This window comes from Pinus tabuliformis, chromosome 5_1 (genome assembly GCF_031772625.1).
Source record: "Pinus tabuliformis cultivar Carrire ecotype Pingquan chromosome 5_1, CPIR1, whole genome shotgun sequence".
In the NCBI taxonomy this organism is placed as follows: Eukaryota; Viridiplantae; Streptophyta; class Pinopsida; order Pinales; family Pinaceae; genus Pinus; species Pinus tabuliformis.
The window spans coordinates 129,082,859-129,096,506 of NC_142305.1; the positions used below are offsets into that span (position 1 = coordinate 129,082,859).

At 34.8% G+C, this 13,648-nt stretch overlaps 1 pseudogene; it reads right to left on the reverse strand.

The window, feature by feature from the left end:
* Positions 1 to 556: 556 nt before the first annotated feature.
* On the reverse strand, positions 557 to 10,986 carry LOC149163756 (cytochrome P450 716B2 pseudogene; annotated as a pseudogene).
* Between the last annotated feature and the right edge of the window lie 2,662 nt (positions 10,987 to 13,648).

A 13,648-nucleotide genomic window follows, 5' to 3' on the forward strand; every position in this document is an offset into this window, starting at 1 on the left:
TAGCTTTTTGTTTTAAATTTTTGCTTTTCCACTAACTATATATATATATATATATATATATATAATTATGTTTCCAGCTCAATGTTTGGAAGATTAATATTAATTCAAATTTGTATGTTAAAATCATAAATAAAATAGTGATATATTTTAATTATATTTTTTAAATATTATTTTCTTTCTATTTCTAAATTTATATTTCTCATTTTATATTTATTTAATACCATTATAAAATTATCATACAAATGATAAAATAACAAATAATGCTGATAACCACATTGGTTAATATAATCATTACTCATAGCATCAAATATCAAAATTTAAAGCACACTCCCTCATCATGCAGGAAGTATTGGCATCACAATCCCATGTGACAGCTCCTTAACTTTATGAGGTTTATACACAATTATTTTAATTTCGAACATTGGAGCTTAAACCCCTCTGCCCATAACCTGCAAGAAATCCAATCGTAGCTCATTATTTGCATTAGGATTAGAATCCTATGACATCCTTAGCTCTGTAGCGTTCATACACATTTATTTTAACATCAAATAGCAGATTATAAACTCCCCTCCCTAGAGTGTGGAAGAAGTCTAATAGGCAGCCCCTCGACAGGGGTAGGGACAGAGTCCAGGATCACCTTCTCCCGTGGATTCATTAAATCCCATTTAAAATTCTTCACGATATTATGCAGAAAAACGAGAATTTCCATTCTAGCAAACTCACTGCCAGGGCATGTTCGCAGCCCACCTCCAAATGGGACAAATGTGTAGGGAGGAGGCACTGCTCGCTCGAATCTCGATGGATCAAATTTCTCTGCATTGCTAAAATACTCAGATTTTCTGTGGGTTGAATTCACAGTCCAAAGCACCTGCACATGCCCCTCGCAATAACTGTAAGCAAATCTCTATAAACGCCTCTCGCCAAACACAAATTTCATGTTCGTGTAGGGACTTACCTTCCATCCTTTAGGGATTGTGTATCCTTCGTATGTAAAGTCCTCCATAGCCTTGCGAAACCCTCCTTGAGAAGGAGGCTGTAGTCTCAGCGTTTCCTGAACAGTTCTCCACGAATATTTCATCTTTGGGAAGTCTGGCCATTCCAGAGGTTGCCCCACCTCTTTTGAATTTGCTATATCTAATTGCTCTGCAAATTTCAAACAAAAAAGGAAAGTGATTGATTAAATTTAAAAATGGTATGTTTTTGTATTTTTTAGTAGTTTAACTGTGTTAATTAAATTAATTATATTATAAATTACTAATAAACAATAATGTTAATTAATAAATAATAGTGTTAATTGTTTAATTTAATTATTGTTAATTAAATTTCAAAATATTCTCAAAATTTACAATCAAAATAAATTCAACTACTATTGCTATTGTCTAAAAAACCGGTTCTCTAACGGTTACCGATTCAATTAAAAACAAAAAACAAAAAATATAGCCATAAGCTGAGGGGAGGAGAGAGACCATCTCACTAAGGTATAGCCGCACTATACGCTGGATGAAGAGTGCAGACAGCCCTAACGGACATAGCCATCGCGAGATCACAACGGTAGAATTCTGTCGAGTCACCCGATGCAGGTGAAGTATCCGTTAAGATTTGAAAAGTTGTTTTCAAATGTGTTTGAGGTATTAAATTCACCCATAATACAAATGACAAATGCCAGCAATTCGCTTGGATAATAAATTATCAGGTTCTTACCCTAATATTTTATTTTTTGGAGCCATTCTTGGTAAAAATCTTGCATCAAAGGGAAGGACCTGTGTGGGAAGGTGAAGGACATGATAGGATATGCCCCATGGTTGATCCTATGGTCTATCGCAAGAGTTCATGATATGTGCCATGCTGGGGAAACTACTCGTGGACGACCTGGAACTGCTACCACCGATGCTTTAGTGGTAGGGAAATAACATGGTAAGGTGATATGGGATGGGATGGGATGGATATTTCCATTAAGGTGCTTACAATTAAGGGTGAGCAAGATATGCATTATTACCAATTTTAGAAGTAGGAAGTTATTGTTTCCATCCATGGGATGGATATTTCCATTAAGGTTGTATAAGAAGTAGAAAGTTACTGTTTGCATCCATGGGATGGAAAGGTTGTATAAGAAGTAGGAAGTTACTGTTTGCATCCATGGGATGGATATTTCCATTAAGGTTGTTAACTTGTTACAATTAAGGGTGAGCAAGATATGCATTATTACTAATTTTAGAAGTATAAGAAGTAGGAAGTTACTGGTTGCGGACGTTAGTGGTTGGGACGGTTCATTAATGATCTCTACACCCCTGTTCGAATCGCAAATACATGATATGTTATCATATGTTGCCGCAACGATGATGTAATGATGTTGTTATAATCCTGTAATATATATTCTTCCGAGAGAGTCACACCCCCTTTTAATAAGTAGGAAGTTACTCTAGATCTTAATATATGATTTTTTTCTTTTAAAAAAAAAAAATTAAATATTTTTAAATGTAAAAATTTTAATAACACGTTAAATTTTTTAAATATTTGTTTTCTAGATCATTGAATCATTCACATATAAAAGTATTAAATATTTACCACACAGATTAGGATAAATAAAAGATATTAAAAAAATAATAAAAAAAGATATTTTAAAAGTGGAATCAACTACACAACCAATATTAAAATCTCATAAATAAATAAAAAAAAAAACTAACATGCAAAATTATTTATAAAATATATAATAAATAAATAAATAAATTTAAATTAGATCAATTGGTTAGCTTGTCCTAGGATCTCATAAGCATCAAATAAAGTTTAAAGTTCATCACTAAAACACATAAGTTAGGAAAAAGGCGATAGAAACCTAAGAAGAAAACGAAAAAATTGTTATTTTAATAATAACATGTAAAAAAGTAATTCAGGTCACTGGATTAAAATGAATTATTTATTAATGTAAAATTTTACTATGAAAACTAAACTTTCATCTATATTTATATTCTCAAAATTTAAACTTTTAATCTTCAATAACTTGCCACCCAAAACCAAAAAGAAGTAAACTCTCATTAATAACACATTTTTTATAAAACCTATATATATTTTTTCCTCTAAATATTTAGGATATAAAATTAGCTACCTAAAATCCTAGCTACATATATTTCAGCTATTGGCTGCCTATAGATATTTTAGGTACTTAGATCTTAAGCTACATATATTTGTTTTTTAATACATATTTAAGATATAAAAATTAATAAATAAAATAAGTTTTTTTGTTATTAAAGAAAAATATTGGCCAAGCGGATGGAAACGGCTTTCCAACGAGTTTTGAATATATTAATATTCTTGGTATTACTTTATTGTAATTTGTGGATTATATCTTATATTTTATAGTTAAATTTAATAAAGATATAGAGAAGATGTAATGTAATTTATATTTTATTAAAATAATTATATATTTAACTAGTTTAGATTTATTTTAATATTGGATCTATCAAGTATTTAAGGGATCAAATCCTTAGAGGTGCAAATATATTTTTTTTGAGTGTAAAATTTGAGGAAAGGTTTTTTCCTCGAGAGGTTTGATTCTTCTCCGCTCTTGATAGATCTGGGGTTAAGACGGATCTAGGCTAGTTTTAGTCGTGTGTGGTCATACAAAATGGATCTAGGCTAGTTTTAGTCGTGTGCGGTCATACAAAATTTGTTGAACATCTGATTATTTTGATCATTTTAAATATGCTAAATATGTCTAAGAATAATTTGGTCAATTTAATTTTAACTTTTCTTAGTTAGCACAGTTTTTTGAGATGAGAGAGACACTTAGTAACTTAATGATGAAAAATGATGACATAAAATTTTAAGTGCAAAGTGACAATGTAACAATGTTGAATAATAGAAAATTTGAATAATAAGAATATAGTCCACTATTCTTTTTTTCACACCTATTAGTTATTTTCTCTTTTTTTCGCACCTATTAGTTATTTTCTATCATTACGTTTGAATGCAAAGTGATTAATAATGTTGAATGATGGAAAATGGGAATAATAAGAATGTATCCAATTACAAATAGTTAAGATTTTCCGGAAGAAGATATTTTGAGTAAGTGAACATTTTATTTAGGATTAAAATTCAAGTATTGTATTTATGGTTGAATTATTGTAACACATAAGTCAATTCACGTCATGAATAAAGTTTGTGTGCTTACACTGAGAGAGAGTGTGTATGTTTTGGGGGTGAAATAGAGATATAGATGGAATGGGGAAGAGAAGGAAGAAGAGAGAGACAGCAATAGGGAGGTAGGAAGAGAAATAGATATGGAGAGAGCAGTGTTAGAGAGAGAAGGGGAAGAGAGAGAGGGAGTGGAAAAGGGAGGGATATATATATATATGGACAGAGGGTGTGTATGTTTGGGGGCTGAGATAGAGAGATAAAGAAGGACAGACAACGAGAGATAGAGATATAGATGAAGGGGGAAGAGATGTGCTTACACTGAAACCAATGCACAATATTAATCTAATGACTTTGAAATTAATTTACATCATATATATAGTTGCATCAAACCATAAATCAACGTTTACACTGAAATCAATGCATCTAATGTAAGGTATTGAATAGGATTAGAAATAAAAATCTACACAGAGACATTCCGAATTGTTAATATTCCTCAGGGACACTAAACTCTGAAAATTTACAGGTTCCTCTAACTGATGGATAGAACATAGCTAGAGGATTTTCTATTAGTGTGCCCAATTTGCTAATTTCAGGGAAATCCCTCCATTTAGAAAACACACATGTAGACTTCACTATTGCTGAGCTACAAATCAAGTTTCCCTTAACGTAGGGTTTTGTTTTGATTTTGTTATTAACCCCCATCATAATTTGTAATAGAGTTTGGGACTGGTGCCTCCTCGAATTTCTCCCAGGCAGCCCAAAGGTAAAGATTGGTTTTATTTGATCATCTTGTTTCCTTGGTTTAATATGACTGATGCTTCGTGGGTTTAATTCATTTTTCTGTCCTTTTCTTTTCTACAGGTAAATCTTTGCTCGCTTCCATGATACAACTAGTTGATGCTTCAACTTCGATATCTCTACTCATGCTTCCTTTATTATAGGTTGGTGTAATTTGATCCTTATGGCAGAAGCGACATAACCTATTTTTCTGAGGTTCAAACTCATTTTTACCGCAAGAGTTTGAGTTTGTTTCTCCTTACCAATTGATGTTTACCTGAGGCGAAACCCTCAAGGCAGTTATCTCTTCTACTAGAGAATTGGAACAACATTTAACACTGTAGTTAATGTTTGTTCGGTTAACACATAGCTATTTCCCTCAATACAATGAACCTCTATTTTTTTGTATATGAACTGATATTTGTTTAATGCAAGCTTACCCTTCGCATCATTTATTTTACCCTGCTTAGCTACTGGTTCACACATTTACATGGTAGGTTCTTTATGCCCACAGTTAATCTGTATTATGACCCTAATTTCTGTAGAAGGGATAATGTTTGTAATGTACTAACTATTATTTTGTGTATTTGATAATACTGGGTGCACTTAATGGTTTTGTTGTATTCGAGAACAACTTCTCCTGCATGCCGGTGTTCCAATATTTCAGTCATTTTAATGTATGATATCTACCCAACACTTTCAGTTTATGCTACAGATTTGTTTGCACAATTTCGTCTTTACACTCTCTAATGTGCATGCATAGCTCCTTCATTTTATATGCTTATTAAATTGGTACATCTACCCAATTTTCTATTGAAAGTACTTCCACATATAGTGACAACGAGTTTGGTGGGTGCATAGTCGCACCTAATTTCTTCATAGAATTTAATATTAATCGTTTGAGGTTGAAAATATTTCTCCCCTAGTTGTTCTTATTATTACATGCCCCTATTTTGAGTTCACGTAAGCATACAATCCTTCGCCATTCAGACACTTTTCCACTGCTCATGGCTAATTGTTAATTCTTGACCATCTTCACTCTACTTCCATCACTAGTTCATCTAGTAATTTCCTTTGGATTTCACAGTCTTAACAACTTCTACCTTAAGTGCCACATTTATCCCTTGTCACTTAATCCACTTAATAAATTGTAATTTCTTGTGTGCATAGTTATTCTAACCATTACACAGAAGGTATTCCTGCACAAAGTTTTAAAGAAATCCTATAACTAACCCTCACACAAGGTCACTGTTCCTCGTATTCTACTTTTCATGAAGGTCACAGTTCTTCGTATTCTACTTTTCATGAGTAAATAACTCATTTCACGTAATTGATTGTAATGTTCAAAGTCCATATGAAAAATCCACTATTAATACTATCTTTTCCCTTTCTTATAATTCATAAGACATCTACTATCAACATTCTTAGTCATCGAGATTTCAGAGATCTAATATGTGGTATTAATGAAATCCTAAGATTTCCTTTTATATTTGTACACCAATGCTTTCACAAGTAGTTCTAAATCTACTTGGAACTAACATGCTATTCTCATTTTAGATTTTACTACCCGACAACACATGTTTTAACCAGATAAAGTAACATTTGCACATATTTTATTTTAGATAAGAAAAACACAGGAATGTAAATAAAATTATCAACATGATACTTGGAAATTCACACCTTCTCTCCACCCAACCTAGAATTGTTTCCTCCAATTCACCCCCAAGCTGAGAGTTCCTTGGGGTGTGGCTTCCTAAAAAATAAGTACAGAAACATTCCTCCACTCATCTTTTGGGGTGTGTGGCTTGCAAGAAACAAATACATCTTCCAAGACAAACCTTCATCAGTGGACAAGGTATTCGTATCGACTTCCTCTATGCTTCATGTGTCTGCCTCAAGGCATGCCCCTCATATTATCATATATGAAGAAATAGACACCTCTACTCCATGGGCCTATTTTTTTGGTGCTTCCTTAGAAAGTGTAATGTGTAGTGATGGGATTATTGTGTTCCTATAGGAGCATCAATTTTTCAAAATGTAACTTAGTTTTGGTAGAGTATCAAACAACTACGTTGAATTACTTGCCCTAAAATTTCTCTTATTGGTTGCCATTGAAAATTGATTCCATATGCTTCAGATTTTTGGGAACTCTTTGATCGTTATAAATTTTTTTAATGAGACATTTATTTTTCATAGGCTCTTCATTTAAAACACTCTTAAACTCAAATTTCATGTTGTCGCATATACATGGAACACAATGCATCAACATATAATGCATATAAACTATCTAAATCAGGTGCTCAACAAGTTCTTTGGAAGTGGAAAATATTCGAGCAACTAGGAAGAAACACATAGGAATACCTCCATAGGCCATTCACGGACATCACTTCTTATGCTTAATTGCTTGTTTGGGGCTAGCAATATTCTGATATCACTTTTTGTCTTATGCATATTTATATGCATGCTCATGGAGGACTATAATATCTATTTATATTTCTGCATCTTTATGATTGATACTATATATTATGATGATGTAATATGTATTAGAGACATATTATCTACTCACAATGGGGAAGCATATGTCTTGGATTTTGTAGTTTTGTTTAGTCAATCACTTTAGATTTTTGAAATGAATTCATTTTGATGCATCTACAAAATGTAATTGCTTCATTACTAAAGAAAATTTGTCTTTTTTTTGCGGGAATTTTTTTTGAATATCTTTTTCATAGTTTCATAACAACTCTTTATGCTTTTATTGAAAAAAAACTCTATGATAAGGCAAAAATAAAGGATGCCTCCAATGTATTCTTAAAATCTTATAAAATAGATACAGAGCCCTAACTAAAAGATAAATAAGTCAATAAATAAATAAAAAGAAATTATATCAAAGCTAAATCCTCATAGATTCTCAAGGTAAATTTTGACTCACAAAACTAAAGAAAATAGAATGATTCCACTTAAAGATTGGAATTCCTACACCAATAATATTTATGAATACACATTTTAGTCAATAAAAGATGGAAGAGTTTAGACATAAAGCTTGGGTTTAAATGACTTAGATAGGGGAAATATAAGATCATATAAGAATACCAAGCCATAACCTTAAAGAATGGAGCCTTTATCCTCATCCTCGCATACAAAAGCTCTTCAATTTAAAGTCAAGTAGGGCTTCCCTTAACCACAGACTCAAAGCCTCATTGTCTTATCATTAAAAGTGGAGATAAAAGCAATCCCTCCAATTATAGCACCATTATGATTATCCCTATCGCAACTGAGTTATATGAAAGTAATCAAGAAAATAGTATTAGCATATACCTTGAAATCCATGGAAAAGGAGCTAAAGTCAAGCTTGGATTTCGAAGCTATCATTCAACTATTTACCACCTTGTTACCTTTAAGATCACTACTGAGAAATGTTACAATAATAAAACTAATCTCTCTTTTTTTTTTTTTATCTTAGAGAGGATTATGGCACAGTGCATAGGTACTAGGGATAATCATTGGAATAGGTTAGAAGAGCCAAAAGTTCCTTTTGAGTTGAAATTTGTTGTAATAATGTTTATGAGACTGTTATTGCTCAATTTAAGAATGATGTTGAATAGTAAGAAGAAATTAATTGTAATATAAGATTCAAGGAAGGTTGTCCCATGTCCCCTATCCTATTTAACATATACATTAATAAAATAAAATGTTGTTTGGGAGGTGTTGGTTGTTCCTAACTCTTATTGGTATAACCTTCATGTTGATGATATTTTTCTTATGGAATGAATCCCTATGACATTGAAAAGAAAATAAGAAGCCTCAAGGACTTCTACTCTAATATAGGTATCTATGAACATTGACAAAATGAAACTGTGATAATTAATTCCAAAAATATTATCTATGATAGTTTCTTATATGACCTAAGTTTCTTCTTTTAAATATCTTTGAATTGATAGTCATCACAAACTCGATCATAACTATATCATTAAGAAAGGGATAAACTTAAGGATGGAAATTCTATAATGGGCTCAAAAACAAGTGTAAGTTGAGATAGGAAAAACCTTTGTTTTGATACTTTCGCTATAACTCTTGTTATGGATGTGAAGTTTGAGAATACAATATCTCTAGAGAATAATGGAAAAAATAGAACATATCCAAAAGAATTTCCTAACTTATAATCTCAAAATTAAACTAAACACAACCTATCCTATTGTCCTCATAGAAGATGGAAATTGGCACCATGGTGATAAGGTATTTAATGTAAAATAACAAGATAAAGAACATGGGTGACAATACCTCTCTATAAAGTTGTTTCAAACTTCAACAAAAACCACTAGTTGCTCAAGTGGAAATAACATAAAGATTTCAATTTTTTCCTAAAACTTTGAAGAATACAAGAAGATGTTGTTTTATATAGTACTCTCGATATTAAATATATTATTATTTCGAAATTGAAGAAGCATTATTGGTGCAATAAAGAGTTAGGGGATAAAAAAAGATTAAGATATTGTAAAGATGGACCAATTCTAAATTAGAAGATCAAAATGATCTCTAAATTTTGACTAGAGCAAAAAACAAAATCAGTATTACTAGAATACAAACCAATTTTTATTAATTACATAACTAAACAACTCACCAAACATATGCCAATTACATAACTAAACAACTCACCAAACATAATGGCATAAAGCAATATTTCATAATGGTGACCGTCAAAAAAACAAAAAAACAACTTTCTTTAAAATACCCTACTTATACTCAAAATCTAGCTCAATTTGGAAATATATGTTACCAGAAAACTTTTCTAAACTATTAAGTCAGAAAAATATATATGATAATCTAAAAATTGAAATATTCTTTTCCAAAAATATTCTTAAAAAACCTTAATTTTTAAAATCTAATAAATCAATTCAATCGACCTTAATCATAATTCTCATTGGATTTTTTTATCTATATTTATATTATTAATAAAACATATTTAAGACTAACCCGCACCTATCTTAATAATTTCATTTCTCTACAATATCTTATCAGACTTAATGCTTCATAGACCAAACATTCCTAATAAATCCGAAGTGAGGGCATCATTTCGATGTAAATACCTTTCAAGACTTCTTCGTAGCACTGAGGATTCTCTGCCAAAAATTTAAGCAACACTGTTAATGTTGAGCTGATAGTGCCTTGACCTGCAAATAGAAGCAGGAGGAAGTTGTCCTTAACTTCGTCATCAGTGAGGGATTCCCTTTCACCACGCTCGTCAACATGAGAGAGCAGGAAGGAGAACAGATCTTGCTCCGGAGAAGCCTTTCCCTCCTGTAACGCGATTTTCCTCTTCTGAAGAACATCGTCAAGTTCTTTGCGAATGGCATTTGCTGCATGTTTCGCTTTATTATATCGCGTACCGGGTAGATCTATGGGAGTCTGCAGTAATCCTTTCTCCAGCACCATATAATGATGCGCAAGCCTATCTACGTCGTCAGGATCCGTTATGCTAGCGAACAAGTCACAAGCTATAGAGAAAGCATAGCGTTTCATCAGAGGCAAAACCGTGACCTCATCTTTACCGATCCAGTACTCGGCTAGGTGACGTTTCGTGATCGAATCCACTCGCCCCACAAATTTCTGAAGGGCCTCCGGCCTCAGGAACGTCATCAACATTCTCCTCAATCTCTTGGCATCTTCTCCAGTGACACTGTTCAGAGATTTTCCTAAGATCTTTGTCACGGAGGTGGGCCATGACATGACCACAAGTTTGTTCTCTTTGGTGAACACGAAGCGGTTGCCTTCGGCGCTGCAAAGTGTGACAGTCGGGTGGCCAACGAGGGAAGTGGAGAACACGTTGCCATATTTTTCTGTCCGACTGTCAAAGAAATCATGGGGAGTGCCCCTCTTTTGACATCCCAAAAAATCTAACGTCTCACCAACCAGAGGCCATCCGAACGTACCGGGTGGAATTCCCCGCGAAACCCTATTTCTAGTTCTGTGCTTCTTGATCACAAAGAAGAAGAAGAAGAATGTGAGAAATAAAGTGAAGATGAGGGGTAGCTGGTCATTGGGCACCACTAATGCAGCTTTGTTCCAAACCATCAACATAGTTTACCTTTGTGTAATATACAGACACTCCACCCTATACAGAAATCCTGGATGGAATCTTGAAACTTCTCATTTTGAATATTGAAACTGGATAATGCAGCCCATGATGGAGTGACAAGGCTATTACTAGCAGCTGTATACACTCATGAATAATCAAACAAATGAATCAAGGTCACTAAACTTAGAAGAAAGAGGTATAAATACACCATTTCTTCAATGGGCATTGAATCAGATATGGAAAAGAACTAGAAAAAATAGGTTTACTAAAGTCTGGACTAATAATATCGTAACAACTCATTCGAAGTTGTCGGCAGGCTTCGCGTAATTTAAGAAACGAGTCGATTTTCTGTTTTATTCCCCAGATTTTTTGGTAGATAATTTGATTAAAAAGGCAGAATGATTAAAAATTTGACAAATTTTAATGTTAAGTTATCCTCTTGAGTTTTTGACGAAACTTGATTATTTATAGGTTTAAAAATAGAATTCCAAACCAAAAAACCGCCTCCTTAAACTACATCTATCCGTTTTCTCTGCTCTTTACTACATTCCATTCAAGATCTTAGCGAGTGGTTCAAAATTCTTGAAATATTTATGTGAAAGGGTTAATGTAGATACTTGCAATTGCAAGATCTTAGTGAGTGGTTCAAAATTCTTGAAATATTTATGTCAAAGAGTTGATGTAGATTCAACAAATTGAAGGTGTGTTGAAGGTGTGTGAGGTAGAAGCATCCTAATGGAATTTTTTTTAATATTTATTATCAAATATTTGTTTTGCTATGGTCCTATGTTGCTTATGAGACTGTTGCATTTAGTCGCTTAGTGAGCTTTTTAGAAAATTGTCAAGATGTAACCTCAAAGCAAGTAGCCTTAGTTTTTTGTTATAAGATATTCCCTTTTCTTTTGTAAGTAAATATATGTAACATTGATCCAAATTGGATCCATGAACAAAAATCAGAGAACCATCATTGTATCAAATCAGGACAAAACTTCAAATTCAAAGAGCATGGAGCGATCAGAAAAACCTCTGAACAATGGCAGTTCGCAGCCAACGTGGAATGATGAGGACCTCAGTCAAAGCGCGCTGACCGAGGCCCATGGAGACTGCACAGGAGGCGAAACTAGCCCCTAGGAAGCCCGGACCGGGAAAATGAGACAGTTTCTTATGCGTGATTCGCTGGGAAAAACCCCTCGAGAAGGAGAGGCCCCAAGCACTCAGTCGCATGGGAGCCGAGAAAACCGTGGGGAAAAGGTTAAAGGCTAAAGGTGAGACCCGTGCTCCAAAACTGGCGGTATTTATCAGGGGCACCCTTGGGCAGTAAGCAGATTTGGCGAAAAAGGAGCGATTCCACTCAATGCCCGACGTGTGGGTGGCGGAGGAGAGAGAAAACCGTCACTCATCGTGCGCTAACAGTTGAGCAAGTCAACCGCGTGAAACAAGCGAATGGCGTTGGATCTAGGGGCTCCAAATCTAACAACTAAGAATGCGCCCGATGGAGAAACTGGAATTGACGAGGGATTAAGCCGCAATATGTAAGAATTTGAGGTCCGATTTGACGTGGAGGTGGTGGATGAGTCATTTCCCGACGTAACCAAAGAATCGAACTGACGAGGAAAAAGCTAGCACAGTTCGTTGGAAGACAAGTGGCCACTCGCTGTGAGCCAATGACCATGATGCAGAGACAGGGGATTCCAAGCGAACAGCAGCAGGTGATCCAACGGAGGCAAAAAGGAAATTGAACAGTTGTGAGGCCGATTGGCTTTAAAGCCATGAACAGACAGAACATAATATATACAGAGAAAAAGAAGGAAACAAAGACAAAGAAAGCAAAAGTGAAGAAGACAGTAAAGCAAAAAGCAGAAAGACAGAGAACCGAGCTGACCTGCAGCATAAGGCAGCATCGAAAAATCCCTGAGAGGATCTATCGGGAACTGAGCACCACATTGGCCTCCTCCCCTTAAGGCCAGAGAGGTCAAAGCGCTGGTAAGGAAAAGAGTCTGTGCACTCCAGTGGCTTGGGGAATCCAAGAACCACCTTGCTAAGAAATTCTATTTCAGGAGACTCAGATTGAGCTCCCCATTGTAATTCTCTGCTTTGAAGACACAATAAAAGAAGGCCACCACTGAGAGCTGGACCGGAGATGTAGCCCTGGCCACTTGTCTTCCAAGGAACTGCGCTAACTTTTTCATCAGCTCACAGCGAGTGGCCACTTGTCTTCCAATGAACTGCACCAGCTTTTTCCTCGTTGGTTCGATTCTTTGGTTACGCTGGGAAATGAATCGTCCGCCACATCGGTGTCAAATCGGACCTCAAATTCTTACATATTGCGGCTTAATCCCCTGTCAATTCCAGTTTCTTCATCGGGCACGTTCTCAGCAGTTAGCTCTGGATCCCCCAGATCCGACGCCATTCGCTCGTTTCACGCGGTTGACTTGCTCAACTGTTAGCGCATGATGAGCAGCGGTTTTCTCTCTCCTCCGCCTGCCATGCATTGGGCGCTAAGTGGAATCGCTCCTTTTTCGCCAAATCTGCTTATTGCCCAAGGGTGCCCTCGATAAATACCACTAGTTTTGGAGCGCGGGTCCTACCTTTAGCCTTTAATCTTTTCCCCATGGTTTTCCCGGCTCCCATGCAACTAAGCACTCGGGGCCTCTCCTTCTCAGA